A 15,261-nucleotide genomic window follows, 5' to 3' on the forward strand; every position below is an offset into this window, starting at 1 on the left:
AAAATCGATTTTATCCACACTATGTGTGGGAGGGTATACTCAGACGTGAGTCCCTTGCTCATTGCACCATCAGGATTCAAGCAAGCCGGGCCGACGAAGGCTGTGATGCCAGAAAACAGTCCCCGGAAGCTTGTCTCCTTCCCAGTATAAGAATTGGCTTGGTAGTTTGGTTTGCCCTGTTCCCATCATGCACTGGGACAGGAACAGACCAATTTGCATATAGCCAGGTTCTGAGCTGGGATGGTGCAATGAGCTAAAAAACAGGTGATGGATTAAAACCATGATCTCTTGACTTGGTAAGAGTATTCTGCATCATTCAGAAACTCTGTCCATCACCACCCCCTTTTTCCAAAATCGATTTTATCCACACTATGTGTGGGAGGGTATACTCAGACGTGAGTCCCTTGCTCATTGCACCATCAGGATTCAAGCAAGCCGGGCCGACGAAGGCTGCGATGCCAGAAACCGGTCCCCGGAAGCTTGTCTCCTTCCCAGTATAAGAATTGGCTTGGTAGTTTGGTTTGCCCTGTTCCCATCATGCACTGGGACAGGAACAGAAAAATTTGCATATAGCCAGGTTCTGAGCTGGGATGGTGCAATGAGCTAAAAAACAGGTGATGGATTAAAACCATGATCTCTTGACTTGGTAAGAGTATTCTGCATCATTCAGAAACTCTGTCCATCACCACCCCCTTTTTCCAAAATCGACTGTTTGCATAGTAGCCAGAGGAGTCGACTTTGGGACTAGGGAACCAGGCTCGCTACTCGGCTCAACATCCTGTGATCCTAGGCAAATCACTGTGGCCGAAAAGAAAATGCATTTTCAATGCACTAGGTCTGGTATTTGGGAGCATTTAAGCTATTGGCATTGTAAATGACAAAGCCTTTTATTTAAGTTTTTTGAAAAGGAACACATATATAAGAGGCATTGTTATTTTTAATGCCAAGAACTCAAAATCTCGCAAATGTGAGCCCACTTTAATTGTGGCCGCGCCCCTTTTTTTAGACGATGCTTGCATATTCAGGTTACGGTGAGCACCGTCTAAAGAAGGGGTCGTGACCAATATATATTTTTTTTAACAGAGTTTTATATAGTACGAACTTGACCTGAATCTGGTATCAGAGCGCTTTACATAGCACCAGTTGCATTACATGAGGACACATTCATTTTTGTTAGGCACGGTTAGATCAAGTTATTTGCCCAGAATCACAGGATGGACAGCGTCATTGCTGAGACTCGAACCCAGTTCCCCAGATTCGCGGTCGGACGCCCTAGCAGTTAGGCAACTCCTTTACCCAACATTGAAGTGAAAGCGCTCACGGGGTGCTTTCACCCAAAGTGAAAAAAAAACATTTAATTTTGACAGCTTCTTTAGCGCGGCCGCTAAAGTGAAAGCGGCCTGCACTGGTAATTAAATAATTAAATAAGCGCAGACGCTGTAGTTAAAACAGACCGCGCTGTAATTTAAATAAATAATTACTAATAATATAAAAGCATGCTGCGATGTCGTGGATGGAATAGTTAAAGAAAATAGTGCACAACGACTTATAAAGCAGACCCTGTAACACAAGCAAAAAGCCAAGTCGTTATGGGAGGCTCGTCCTAAAAAAGTAGAATGTAATCTGGCGCTCGTGTAAAGCGCCAATTTGTGCCATATCAAAAACTCTGCGAAAAACAGATTCTGCGAAAAACAGATTCTGTTAAATACATTAGTCAGCACATTTCTCATACCAGTTTTATCTCTTTTTTGCAAATTAAAATGGACCTTATTTTTAATATTCACTAACATATCGCGACTTAACTCCATGAGAGTCCGTTATTTTGAGAGTACTTCTCTTTAATGAGCGGTTGTTCTTTTTTAGGCTGTGGCCCTCCATTGTACACTTCGGGTCCTAAGGCCGGGCCAGTATGTTCATGACAACTTCCTAAAGTGCTGAGGGGTCCATCACACGTCCGTGCAATGTAATCCCTGCAACTAGCAGCAAGAACTTTGCCAGCTCACATCCTCACCTCCAAAAGCAGACAAGTCGACACATATCACAGCGAGCTGTCCCAGCGCGCCCACTCCCTCGCTGTTCTGCATCCCTCATTGTCTGCTGCACTCATAAAGCCGAGCTGTAAAAATTCCTGAGGGTTGCCAACTCGGATTTAAGTCTATCACACCAGCTCGCCTCCTGGGCCACGGCCAAGAACACGGGCTGGAGCGGAGCGCGAACAAAACATCACTTCTTTTGTCCTTTTGGAGGGATTTCACGTCCTCGACGGCTCCGCGTGTTCCTCGAGAATGAAATTAACCGAATTAGTAAACTGTGTTTTAGAACATTATTAAATGTCAACGTGCTGAAGGGAACGTTTTCAGAGGATACCAAGATTATATCAGCTGCTTCTGCTCTTTCCTTCTGATGCCTTTCTGTAAAAGAGCAAGTGGGCACGCACACACCCAAAGGTACGTTTTAAAAAATATGTATATATATATTTTTTTTTTTAAGAGAGAGGGGTCTAACGTTTTTCTCAAGGGCACGCCACTGGTGCCTCGAAATGTCAGGCCTGCCCACCAGCAGGACCGCCTCTTAATGCACAACTTGGCCCTTCCTTCCTTCCTCCACCCGCCTCTTCCTTCTCTCACACTTCCGGTCTCTTTTTCATCCCTCTTTTCTCGTTTAGCACTGTTTCACGATCTTAGTCTTCCTCTGTCTGAATACCTTTTCAGAACTTCCTCTTGGTCAAAGTGTCGATGGAGGTAAGTGCCGGTTCCACTAAAGAGTGTACCATTGCCCACCATCTGCAACCGCCGGCACAAATTAAGCACCAGCTGCATCTTGGGAGGACTCAGCCTTTCATACCAGATTTCCTGGCAAAGAGCCTGGAGCTAGCTCCGGCTGGCTCTCTAGAAGGGGATCATTCAACACATATGCCCTTCCCTCTTTTGTGGCACTCTTTACGGAGCGGTGTGATGATCTTGGGCAGGGCATGGAGAGAAAGCTTTTACTACCACAACTCAAGCTTAATGGATTTATTTTCCAGTTTTTATGTTCCACACACTAGAGGCCCGATTACGACAAGGCTCGGAAAGCCTCCAACCTGCAGTCAGAGGCTCTCCGAGCTTCATCGCAGTTTTAGTTTTGACCGCTGCTTTACAATGCAGGGGGTCGAAACGGAAACCGGCTGGTCATTCCGGCTGGATTCCAAAGGGCTCGTGGATCCCTTTGGCCAGTTGGAGAACGGCACGTCCTCCCAATGGACAGCGTCTATGCCGTTGGGATTACGATGTCTGTTTCTGACAGGCTTTCCATGTCGGGCTTTCCGACATGGAAAGCCTGTTGGAAAGCAACATTGGAGGCCCCTAGCCGGGCCCCGTTCACCCTGCGGACTCCGGTTGGGGGCAAAGGGGCACCTATGGAGCCTGCCACATGGTGCAGTTATTCATACAAACTCCCATTTTTCTATGGTAGCTTTTGCTACAGCTGGTTTACGGCCACAGCACAAGCTCCCTCAGGGAAATGGGAGTTTGTGACAGCACCATGTGCGGTCGCATTCTAATTAGGTATGCGGAACCACCAACCAAGGTCGGGAGGTTCCCATACCGATACGGTGTTGCGTCCGCCCGACATCGTAATTAGGCCCTAAAGGCTCAATAAGTAAGGGGGTATTTTAAATCAAAGCTCTGCTCCGTGGCACTAGGTAGATTTGCTCACTACTGCAGGTGTACAACAGCAAGTGAATGTTCTTTTTTAGTGTACTTTCTATAAAACCTAAGGTATGCCCTACAAATGAGACGGAGTTACATTTACACTGTTTGGGCCCTTATGATCCAGGGCCCACTCACAAATGTGTCAGAATAACGGGATTAGCTTTAGAAGTATTTGACAAACAGAAGTGCAAATAGGAGGTTTGCACACTTATTAGGAATCCTGTACAGACCCACAACCTCAGTTCGAGTACTCCCAGAAGTCAGCGCCTGTGTTTGAGATCTTGGGTTTGCGTAATCGTTTGGCAATGTTATGTCGAATTGACCCAACGCAACAAGTGCACTCATATGGTTTCTGAGAACACATCGAGAGGCAACAATCTTGAAATTCTTGGATTGTAAGACAAGAGGGATCAGTGGCTTGGGAGATAGACACATTTTGAACTAACCTTATGAAGTAATAAAGATCCAAGTAAATCATGGAAGAAGTTGTCTCTTGAACACCCAAGATGAACCACAACCACAAGTTCTCATATCTGCAGCTAGTCAGATAAGGTACCTCTAACCGAGGGACCAATGTATGGCCATGATTAAACAGACTTTCAAATGTAGTGCAAAGTTACCAAAGTATATTCAACATTTTATTACTGATGTAGTGCATGGAGATCATAGTGGCTGACATGAGGTTTGATAAACTAAATAAAATGATTCAAACACTGGGTAATCAGAAGTTACACTCAATACCAGTAGCGAGAGATTTTAAGGCATACCAGATGTCATGTAAAAATGAAGTATATTTTCATGTGGTCAACTTGAAAACCCGGGTTGCAAGAATCGCAGTCTTCTAATGAATTTCCTGTATGATATCAGATGACTGTCCTTACGTTAAAAAAAAAAGTCCTTCCATGAGAGTGTTCTAAACACACCCCAGATCACATTTTAATATGTACGGGATTTCCAATTCTTACAAAGAAACCGAAAAGTCTATGTCACCACTAGTTAGATCCATTCACAGACTACTCACGACAGGCAAGTAATTTATCATATTAAAGACTTACATTGGTTTTAATATTGCTCTGTCATTCCACTGCCCCATATGCACCCAATTCTTGTAGTGGTGTGTTTTAACTCAATCCCCATACTTTGCTGGGAGTTTGAATACCTTTACTTTTTACTTTTAATTCAGCGTTATTTGCAATGACATCGGTCAAGGACAGTTATTGGTCTGCAGATGACTTTTGCTTCCAAGCAACAAGTGAAGGCACATGTGGATGGGGCGGGACAATCATTTGGATTTTTTTTCCATCTTGTAGCTGGTCAATGATGTTCGCATTAGATTAATATGACATTGCCGACATCCTTTCCCCCCAATCCCAGCGAGTTGTCTCCAATGAGAGATCTGGAGTTCAGGGGGCTGTACCACTTTATATGCACAGCAGTGTAAGAAATCTGATTGGCTGGGCCACTTTCAACACTCTGAAGATTTTGTAGTGGCACTCAAATTCTCTTCTCCTGCTGCTATCAGTGACCCATGTTGCAAAGATACAAGTCGGTTGAAAATCAAAAACAGGGATGCAAGCAGCTTCCTCAACTACTGACACAAATCCATCTTTAACATACATGAAACACTTCTGGCCAACAATCACCTTTAAATCCTCTTATTGTTCCATCACCAGCAAGTTCTGCTTTGGGCATCGTGATAAATGGGCAGGATAAAAAATAATCAGCATCCCCTCAGGATGGCTCAATGACCTGACTGCAGCTGGCCCATGTGGTGGTCCGCCAGCCATGACAACAAGGCGGAGTTCCATCAGTAAGGTCACGCAGCCTTATGTCCTAGCAAAATCCGGAATGGGAGTACCAACACATTGAGTAAAGTTAAATCTGGTATTTACTGCAGACTGCAATGTAGAAGAACAGGCTATTGTCCTCATTTCTTGGTAACACGTACCAAAAGAGAGAATGGAACCATTGCGCGAAGGGGCGGCCCCCAGAGAGAACAATTATTAGACGCACAGCGTGAGGGCGCAAAGGTAGTGTCCCCTCAGAACCCCAATTAATTGCGAAATGAAGCGCGAAGCCATACGTCCATTAAACGTGCATCAAATAAAATCTAATTAGCAACAATTTCTGCATCTGGAGAAGGCCAAATGGACGTGTTTTTTTTTTTTTAATTAGCAGGCATATGAAAAATAACCAATTATTCACATATTTACAACAGGTAATTACACTTAAAGCTTAAGGTAACAGATACAGACATACGGTCCGTAATTGTAAGACTATGCAGGTCAGCGACCATTAGACTTCGAAAGATAGGACAGTACTCCAAAAAACACCCCGCGGATTCTGCCATTGATCGAGAGGTCAAACTGGCCAAAAAACACATTGTACCATGAATTCTAACAGACTTCAATTTTAATAATAAAGTGTTAGCTGTAGAGAAATGTGACCATCTTGTCTTTTTTTTTTTTTTACAGAACGCATCTGATTAAGTCTATGCCTCTTGGGACGAAAGCTGTACCGGGGCTGCCTCTTGAGTAAACCTAAGGACTGGCAGAACCAATAAGAGATCGATTCGGAATTGACAGTCCCTATGTGTGGTGGACATCTATTGGCCAGCATTGGACTTCCGGGGGTCTGTCTTCCGGGGTCAATTTAAAGGGGGTAAACCCTTTCAAGCACCCCCTTGAGTGCTGGGCCTAGGACCTCGAGCTTCAACCCACTCACTGACCTCATACAGACTTCACATGATTCTGCGGGTCTTTGCTGTTCACAGCTGTTTGGGGTGGAAGAGGGGAAGCATGTTTCATGGGTGCAGTGTATGAGGTGGGCTAGCAGTCATACTCGTTTGCATATAGATGCCTCTTTCTTATAATAGCACAACTTGTTGAATAAAGTGATGGCAAGCAGCTTAAAGCTATCCCCACAGTGGGTAGGATATGTCCATGCCTCCTAAGCACAGTTTGAATTGATTATGCCAGATACTGTAGGGTTTATTCTACAAGGATTGGCCAACAAGGGTCAAAAACAATTAAGGTGAGATGCAAAGCGCCCATTTGTTTTTTAGTGAGTTTTGTTATGTCTGCCAGAATGTTTTAAGGAAAAATCATTGTACCTGCATCATCCAATATGCAGATAACACGGAGGCATAAGGAGATGAGCTTTAAAAACATTGTAACCGAATAATACCGATGAAAAACGAAAGCATGCTGCCCCAAAGAGTTTCTTAGAAAATCAAGACGGACACAGACTTATGCACTGGTTGTCAAATAGTAAAGTTGCCTAGGTTTTGTACCATCTTATGCTTTTTTCTGCCGAAACGCTTAATTTGCTGTCTCGATTGCGGTTTTGTGAACTTTTTTACATCACTGACTGCTTACTTTGTCAATCTTTTGCCAAGGCGATCCACAGACTTGGGAAATGCTGCGCTTATGGCGGTGAGACGGTCCCCGCCTGAAGGGGCCGGGCAGGTGATGGCAGCGGGTGATGCTTCCGGCACGAGACCCAATCAGCCACGGCATTGGTCCGCCAGGTGCAGGGACCCCCGGAAGTGCATCAAGCACTTCTGGGGGCAGGGGAACTGATTTGCACTGGACCCCGCCCCTTTAAAAGGGGCGACGAAGTGGTGAGACGGTCTCTCTGCACCGCTCACAACTCCCTTAACAACGCGCGGCCAACTGCCTTATCGGGGGCAGGGACAGCTAATCTCTCTCTCTTTTGTCCTGCCCCTATACCCTGAGGCAGCATATTTGTTTGGTTTTGAAAGTTTTTTCTTTTTTGCAGGTATAGGGAAGACCTGGCTTGGCAATTCGGTCTGGACTGTTCCCATGAGGCACAGGGTCAAGACTGATTTGCATATGGCTGGGTCTGAACTGGGGTGGTGAAGTGATCTGAAGAACGATGATGGATTCAACCCAGGTCTGTGACAGGGGGTGAGTGTGAAAAGTTTCAGCACTCCTTCAATCATCTCCTTGCGTTTGTATGGTAAAATAATACTGAAGAGGCGTCTTTGACCATAAGGTAAGTTGTTTCTGGTTCCATGCTTAATACCATTGTCATTTCCAATCTGGAGACGGTAAACTAATTTTCTGAAGTTAAGTATTGCTCAAGTCTGATAATAAAGTGGAATCTTACCTTTGTACTTTGTGTCCTTGGGGGCATTGTATAATATGCCTGCTGTCTTGTGCTCTCAGAGGCATAATAATCCATATTGTTATTTCACATTTAGGTCACAATACGATATGTCACACAACTTATGACTATAAAATATATGACCTCTTTAGCTGCAGATGTCATGTCGTTTCGCCTGACCCCGCTTCAGGACAGGGCAGGCGACCAGGAAACAGGAACAGGAAGTGGGGAACCGGAATGGGTATAGTCTGTAAGCCAGTTCGAGGCTGGCAGGGAATAAAGCAGCAAGCAAACATAACTGTTCCCGACTCAGTGTATTCATTGCCAGGGAGATCGCGACAATGGCGACGAAGGTGGGATCTTCATAAACCCCACAAACAACGCTATCGCCCAGCCAACTACTGTGGCCGATCACCGAGTCCTGCAGCCCGCATAACAACAGCGCGAAAGGCGCGAAAGCTGAGATCGGCTCCGGAGCCGTCAGAAGCCGCCATCCCCAACCCGGCCTGAAGCTCACTGAGTCACGGAGCAATAGCGGCCGACGGGAGCAGGAGCGCACATGCCAGAGCGCCACCCCCAAGCGCTTCCAGACGCGAGCAGCCAGAAAGAGCGCGCAAACCTCGTGAGGCACGAAGGAGAGGAGCGCACGCATCCAGAGACGGATGAGCAGCAAGGAGTGAGGGTGAGTCGCAACCCGGCAGCTCTCCCCGCGAGACCCTGAACAAAGGTCTGACAATAGTCAGCAGCCACGTGCCAGCCACATCGAGAAAGGTGACCCGACGTCCTGCGCGGCGGCCATCTTTGAGTCAGGCGCCAGCACACAGCTAACCTACGAATCCTTGATGGCGGCCATTTTAAAGTCAGGCGCCAACCATGACAAGTGATTTCAATAGCAAAGAAAAGAGCGGGAGCCACATAAAGACAAAGGAGAACTGCCCAGAAGCCAGAATTAATACAAAGCTCACGCCAACATAACCAGCCACCTCGAGTCATCAGTCGCAAATGTCAAATCCTGATAGCTCATCCGGAGGGAACGGCGTAGCAGGCCCAGCTTCACAAGCTAACACAGGAGGACCAGCCCCTCCGGTCACTGCACCCACAATGGCCAATGCCCCCACTGGAGCCTCGTTCATGCGACAACCACAGCCATTACCATTGACGCCAGGCAATAGTATGGGCCCGGCGTGGAAGAGCTGGAGTGAAGACTTCGAGGACTACATGGTAGGATCCATGGTGCAAGACCCCAAGCAAAAACTAGTGGTACTAAGAAACCTGATAGGCTAGGAAATTCCGCAAATTATCAAAGAACTACCCAATGCAGCAACCGCCACTTATGAAGAGGTAAAAGAGGCTCTTAATAGGCGATTCCTTCACAAACGCAACGTGGATTATGAGCGACACACGTTCCACCTGGCCACACAGGAGAAGGACGAATGTATGAGCGATTTTATCATGCGCATCAGAAGATTGGCACGATACTGTGAATTCGACACCTTCAAAACGGAAGATGCATTGAGGCTCCGCATCATCGCCGGATGTCAATCTGAAAATCTCCGTCGTAGACTCCTAAAGAAACCGCATACCCTAGAGGAAATCGAAGAGTTAACGAGAATCAACGATCAAGCGGAAGACTACGCCAAACGGATGGGAACTCACAAACCGGACCAGAAAGACCACGCTCTGCGAGTCCAGGTACACAGATCTTCCAAGACTGCCAAGCCCATGGCAAAACCTCACAAGTCCCATAACACCCGAAAGACATCCTCCAGAAGAAGCTCGCGGCACACCAAGTCCACAAAGTCAGCACCCGCTTGCTAAAGATGTGGGCAAGAATACCCACACTCAGGATCATGTCCGGCAATTGGCCAGCGGTGTCACCGCTGTGGAAAGGACAATCATTTTGAAATAGCATGTCAAGCCAAGCACCGACCCACAGATCGTCGACCAAGGGCTACGACACGCGTCACCATGCACGTGCTGTAAAGGGGAGAGAAGGACGCTCATCCAGCTCATCCAACTCCAGTGTTCAGTCAGCATACTCCCATCGATCAAGAGGTCGCTCCGGGAGCACCCACCGAAACAGGCATCGAACAACAGAATCCTATCGGTCACGCAGAGACACATCCAGCGAGTCATCCTCACACACTTCATCACAGGACAGTGATGAATACATCTGCATGGTTTCATCGTCACATCATCCGACATCACAAGACAGTGATGAATACATTTGCATGGTATCGGACCCGGACCGCCTGAAACGATACCCGAAACTTGACATCCTGATAGGAGACCATCCAGCAAAATTTGTCCTGGACTCTGGAGCCTCACTAAACTATATCTGTGCGCTGGAGTACCACAATATGAAACAAAAACCCAAACTGGAACCCGCAGCGGTCCGCATATTCACGTGGATGTCACACAAACCTCTACCTTGCCTAGGCCGGTTTCCCACCACTCTCAAGTTCAAAGAGCGGAAAATGGATGCTTACATCCATGTAGTAGAAGGACCAGACGTGGCAGACTGCCTGCTCAGCCTGCCCACAGCGGAAAGACTCAAACTTGTGGAACTCCTTTACATGACTGAAGACGCCCCCAACATCGTGGCAAAGTTCCCGAATCTCTTCAAAGGCCTTGGGAAGTTGAACCATTTCAAGGTAAAACTCCACATCAATGAAAACGTGACACCTATTGCTCAACACCACAGAAAGGTGCCGTTCCACCTACAACAAGCCGTTGATGACGAGCTTCAAGATCTCCTTCAAACAGACATCATTGAACGCACGTCAGGACCCACTCCATGGGTGTCACCAGTCGTGGTAGTCCCCAAAAAGGGACAGGACAATAAAGTCAGACTGTGTGTCGACATGCGTGCGCCCAACACAGCCATCGAACGGGAGCGCCACCCGGGACCGCACATCAGTGATATGATCACAAAACTCAATGGCGCCACCGTGTTCTCCAAACTCAACCTCAACAAAGGTTATCACCAGTTGGAGCTCCATGACAAATCAAGATACATCACAACCTTTACCACACATCAAGGTCTCTTCCGTTACAAACGCCTGAACTTTGGCATTTCCTCGGCCGCCGAGATCTTCCAGGAAGCCATCAGACGGGTCATACAAGGCATTCCCAACGCCTTCAACTACAGTGACGATCTGCTAGTCTTTGGTAAAGATCAAACAGAACATGACACCGCTCTGGACAGAGTCTGCCACGCATTGCTGACCGCAAATCTAACACTCAACGCCAGCAAATGCGAGTTTCACAAGGACACTTTGAAGTTCTACGGACACATCTTCTCCAAGGACGGAATGAGACCTGACCCAGAAAAGGTAGCTGCACTTGCTGACACACCAACACCCCGAGATGTGAGCGATCTCCGCTCTTTCCTTGGAATGGCGAGTTACTGCGCACGCTACATTCGTGACTACGCCACAATCAGCTATACCCTACGAGAGCTCACTCGTCAGGGCCAGCCATTTGAATGGACCGAGGCGTGCCAACATGCATTCACCGTGATCAAACAAGCGGTTGGATCCGCCATAAATCTGGCATATTTTGACACAAAGAAGAAAACAGAGATCACAGTCGACGCCAGCCCGGTGGGACTGGGCGCCATCTTGGCCCAATATCGTGACAACTCAGATCAACGCCACATCATTGCATACGCAAGCCGTAGCCTCACGGACACTGAAAAAGCATACTCCCAACCGGAGAAGGAAAGCTTGGCCGTGGTGTGGGCGTGCGAACACTTCAACCTGTTCGTCTACGGAAAACATTTTACGATCATCACGGATCACCAGGCACTCATCACAATTTTTGGGAACCCCAACGCAAAAATGTCGCCGCGTATTGAACGGTGGGGCCTGCGCCTGCAAGACTACATATTCACCATCATCCACAAGCCTGGGAAGGCCGAGAATCCAGCCGATTTCATGTCACGCCACCCGCTGGCCGGAGCTCGTGTTGCACTATCGGTGGCTGATGAATACCTCCATTTCGTCGTTGACACAGCGTGTCCACCCACGGTTCCAATTGAAGCCATTCAGGAGGCCTCTGCGCTCGACCCACTTGTGCAGGCTGTAATGACCCGCGTCCGCACAAACTCCTGGAGAGATGTGAAGCATTCATCTCATGAATCTGATCAACTTCGTCAAGATCTTGCCAGTTTTCAACGTGTGCGTGACGAACTCTCCATCAGTGACAATGGCCTCCTCTTAAGAGGGGGGAGGATCGTGATTCCACACAAACTGCGTCAAGGAGTCATCAACTTGGCACACGAAGGCCACAGAGGCATCAAAGCAACCAAGAAAGCCCTGAGGGAACGTGTTTGGTTCCCCACACTCGACCACATGGTAGAAACAACTCTGGAAGATTGCGTGACATGCCAAGTAGTCGGTCGGAAGGAACCACCAGCACCACTACAGATGTCAGAACTACCGGAAGGAGTATGGCAACAAGTTGCAGTCTACTTCTTTGGACCGCTGCAGTCCGGACAATACATCATTGTTGCCATGGACGAATACTCCCGGTTCCCATTTGCACACCTAATAACATCCACCAGAGCAACAGCAGTAATACCCGTGCTCGATGAAATCTTTGCAGCTTGGGGCATTCCCCTACGAGTAAAAACAGACAATGGACCCCCGTTCAACGGCCAAGAATTCACAAATTTCGCGACCCACCTTAACTTCAAACATCAAAAAATCACTCCGCTATGGCCACAGGCGAACGGCATGGTGGAACGATTCATGGGAACGCTCAAAAAGGCAATCCAGCAGGCCGAGTTAACTCACCGGGATGTCCAACAGACACTGAACGAAGTGTTAAGAGCATACCGAAACACGCCACACAACACCATCAACCAGTGCCCAGCCACTGTGATGCTAGGACGGACACCTCGAACCAGACTACCCATGGTAGGCACCACTCCCCAACGACGGAATATCACTGTTGACCACAATACTCTAGTCGAGATTGATCAGGAAAACAAGCACAAGATGAAGACATATGCCGATCAGCGTAGACATGCCAAAGAATCCAACATTCAGGAAGGGGACTGGGTGATAGTCCGGGGTGATCGGCGAGCTAAAGCAGACAGTCGATATCTCGACATTCCCCTACGAGTCGTCAAGAGGAAAGGAACCATGGTCACGGCCAAGGCCGACCACAAACAGATAACGAGAAACATTTCGCATTTCCAAAAATGTCATCGGCGCACCCGGCATGAGACCTCATCGAGTCAGCTCTCAAGTGATTCCCCAACCAGAGTGACAGCAACGACCAGAATCACTGCAGTCCAGCACGAATGGTGGACGCCACGGATGACCACAGTCAAGCACCAGGGCGAGAGAAACGTCCACGACGTCTGATAAGGAAATCTCGACGCCTTGTCGAAGAAATATAGCGGAAATGAGACTTTGTAAAAAAGGGGGAGATGTCATGTCGTTTCGCCTGACCCCGCTTCAGGACAGGGCAGGCGACCAGGAAACAGGAACAGGAAGTGGGGAACCGGAAAGGGTATAGTCTGTAAGCCAGTTCGAGGCTGGCAGGGAATAAAGCAGCAAGCAAACATAACTGTTCCCGACTCAGTGTATTCATTGCCAGGGAGATCGCGACACACTGGAGCCTTGATAGTACAGAATGCCATATTGTGAGCATACTTAGAAGGGTGGTGGGGGTTGGGGGGAGAGGAGAGAGAGAGAGAGAGAGAAAGAGGGAGAGAAGAGAAGAGAGGGGGGAGAGAGAGAGGGGGGAGAGAGAGAGGGGGAGAGAGAGAGGGGGGAGAGAGGGATGGGGGAGAGAGAGATGGGGGAGAGAGAGAGGGGGGGAGAGAGAGGGGGGAGATAGGGAGAGGAGGATAGAGAGGGAGAGGGGAAGAGAGAAGAGAGATATACAGATAGGTAGACACAGTCCATAACATGAAACAATGTGCTGGTTACTAAAGTGAACATAATCCAGTTTACCTCGACAATAAATATTACAACTGAACACTATCTCCAAGTTCAACATCTTACATAGTTTTTCATGGACACAAAATTCCTGGAAGCGCGACCTAACAGTGTCTTTTGCATGGGCGTTATTTAAAGATAGTTCAGTAAACATTTCCTAGAGGCCTAAATTGTCAAAGCATGTTTTTACATATGCCAGCCATGGTATCTTAGACACCTTTTGGAGAGATGAACAATCGGTCATACACTGTCTTGTCACACACGCCTCAGGATTTAGCCAACATAGCAGCCAGAGCAAAAGTGGTGCCAATTTTCTTTGATCCTCTAAAAAAAGAAACTCCCACTTCTTCATGACAAATAAGATTTGCTATATTTTTGGGGGCAGCCAGCAGCCTCTGTGGATGGTGTACACCAGTGAATCCCAGTGTTCGCCTACTATGGACATATATGTAACTATGTTCTTCTCCCAGTACAGTATACGTCTTACCCTAAATGTGATGTACTCTGAAACCCTCTTGGATCCTGTCCGTGTTATGCATATATCAGTAACGCTGGTCCTTTCCCACCGTTATATCCTACCTATCCTAATTGTGAAGCGCTCCGATACCCGCCTGGGTCATGTTCGCGCTATACAAAACTTTATAAATAAATAAATCTCCCATTTCCGTAAATTAGGCCATGAAACCTCCGTCGTGGTTCAACATTGTAGGTGCATAACTGTTGAGTGGTGCAGAAAGGGTGGACAAACCTTCCCAAACGACAGATTCGCAAACCTCTTAAACCACCAGACGTCTTCGCGATGTAGCGGAATAATGAGCAGAGTGGGTCCAGGGATACAGAGCTCATCTGGCCCGGCCATTTATCGCACAAATCAATCAAGTTATTCCGAGCCGGGCAAAAATCTATCAGAATCGCACCACACGTCCCTTTTTATGGGAAAGCCAGCTCCCAACATGAAACTTCCTGTTCGAGGCTGCAAATTGGCCTGGGGACATTTCAGTACAAAATACGAAATTGGAAACTTAGAAATGTGATGTATATTACCTTTTCCAGCCCACACCGGGGCAATCCATTTTGTGAGCTGTAAAACCCTGCCAGGGGTGCGAAAGAGAATGCTGTACATGACATCATGAATTTAAGCAGAGAACAGCATGTTACAGCCCGAATGCCTGCATTGGGCAGTGGGCCCCACAAATAACCAAGACAAAGAACAAGCACGTTCTGCTGCAGGACCAAAATCATTTTCTAAGGGTGTTCATTAATTCAGAAGTGTAGGCATAAACAAGGGGAGTACGACAGGTCTTCTATTCCATTCGTCAATGGACAAAGAGGGAAAAGACAAAAAGCGACATAAATCGAGCAGTGGAGTAACAGGAACTATTCCATTGTGTTCACCGTGTCTATGTAAAATCAATAAAAATATTTTTTTTTTAAATGGTACTTGAAATAATGACCAGTAGTCTGGGTATCCAGGACATTGGCATCAA

At 47.3% G+C, this 15,261-nt stretch overlaps 1 protein-coding gene across 2 annotated transcripts in view; it reads right to left on the minus strand.

Moving 5' to 3' along the window:
- Nucleotides 1-15,261, minus strand: part of KIRREL1 (kirre like nephrin family adhesion molecule 1) — a 459,284-nt gene that overhangs the window by 268,021 nt on the left and 176,002 nt on the right. The window lies entirely within an intron of this gene.

The sequence above is a fragment of the Lissotriton helveticus genome, chromosome 12 (assembly GCF_964261635.1).
Source record: "Lissotriton helveticus chromosome 12, aLisHel1.1, whole genome shotgun sequence".
Taxonomy (NCBI): Eukaryota; Metazoa; Chordata; class Amphibia; order Caudata; family Salamandridae; genus Lissotriton; species Lissotriton helveticus.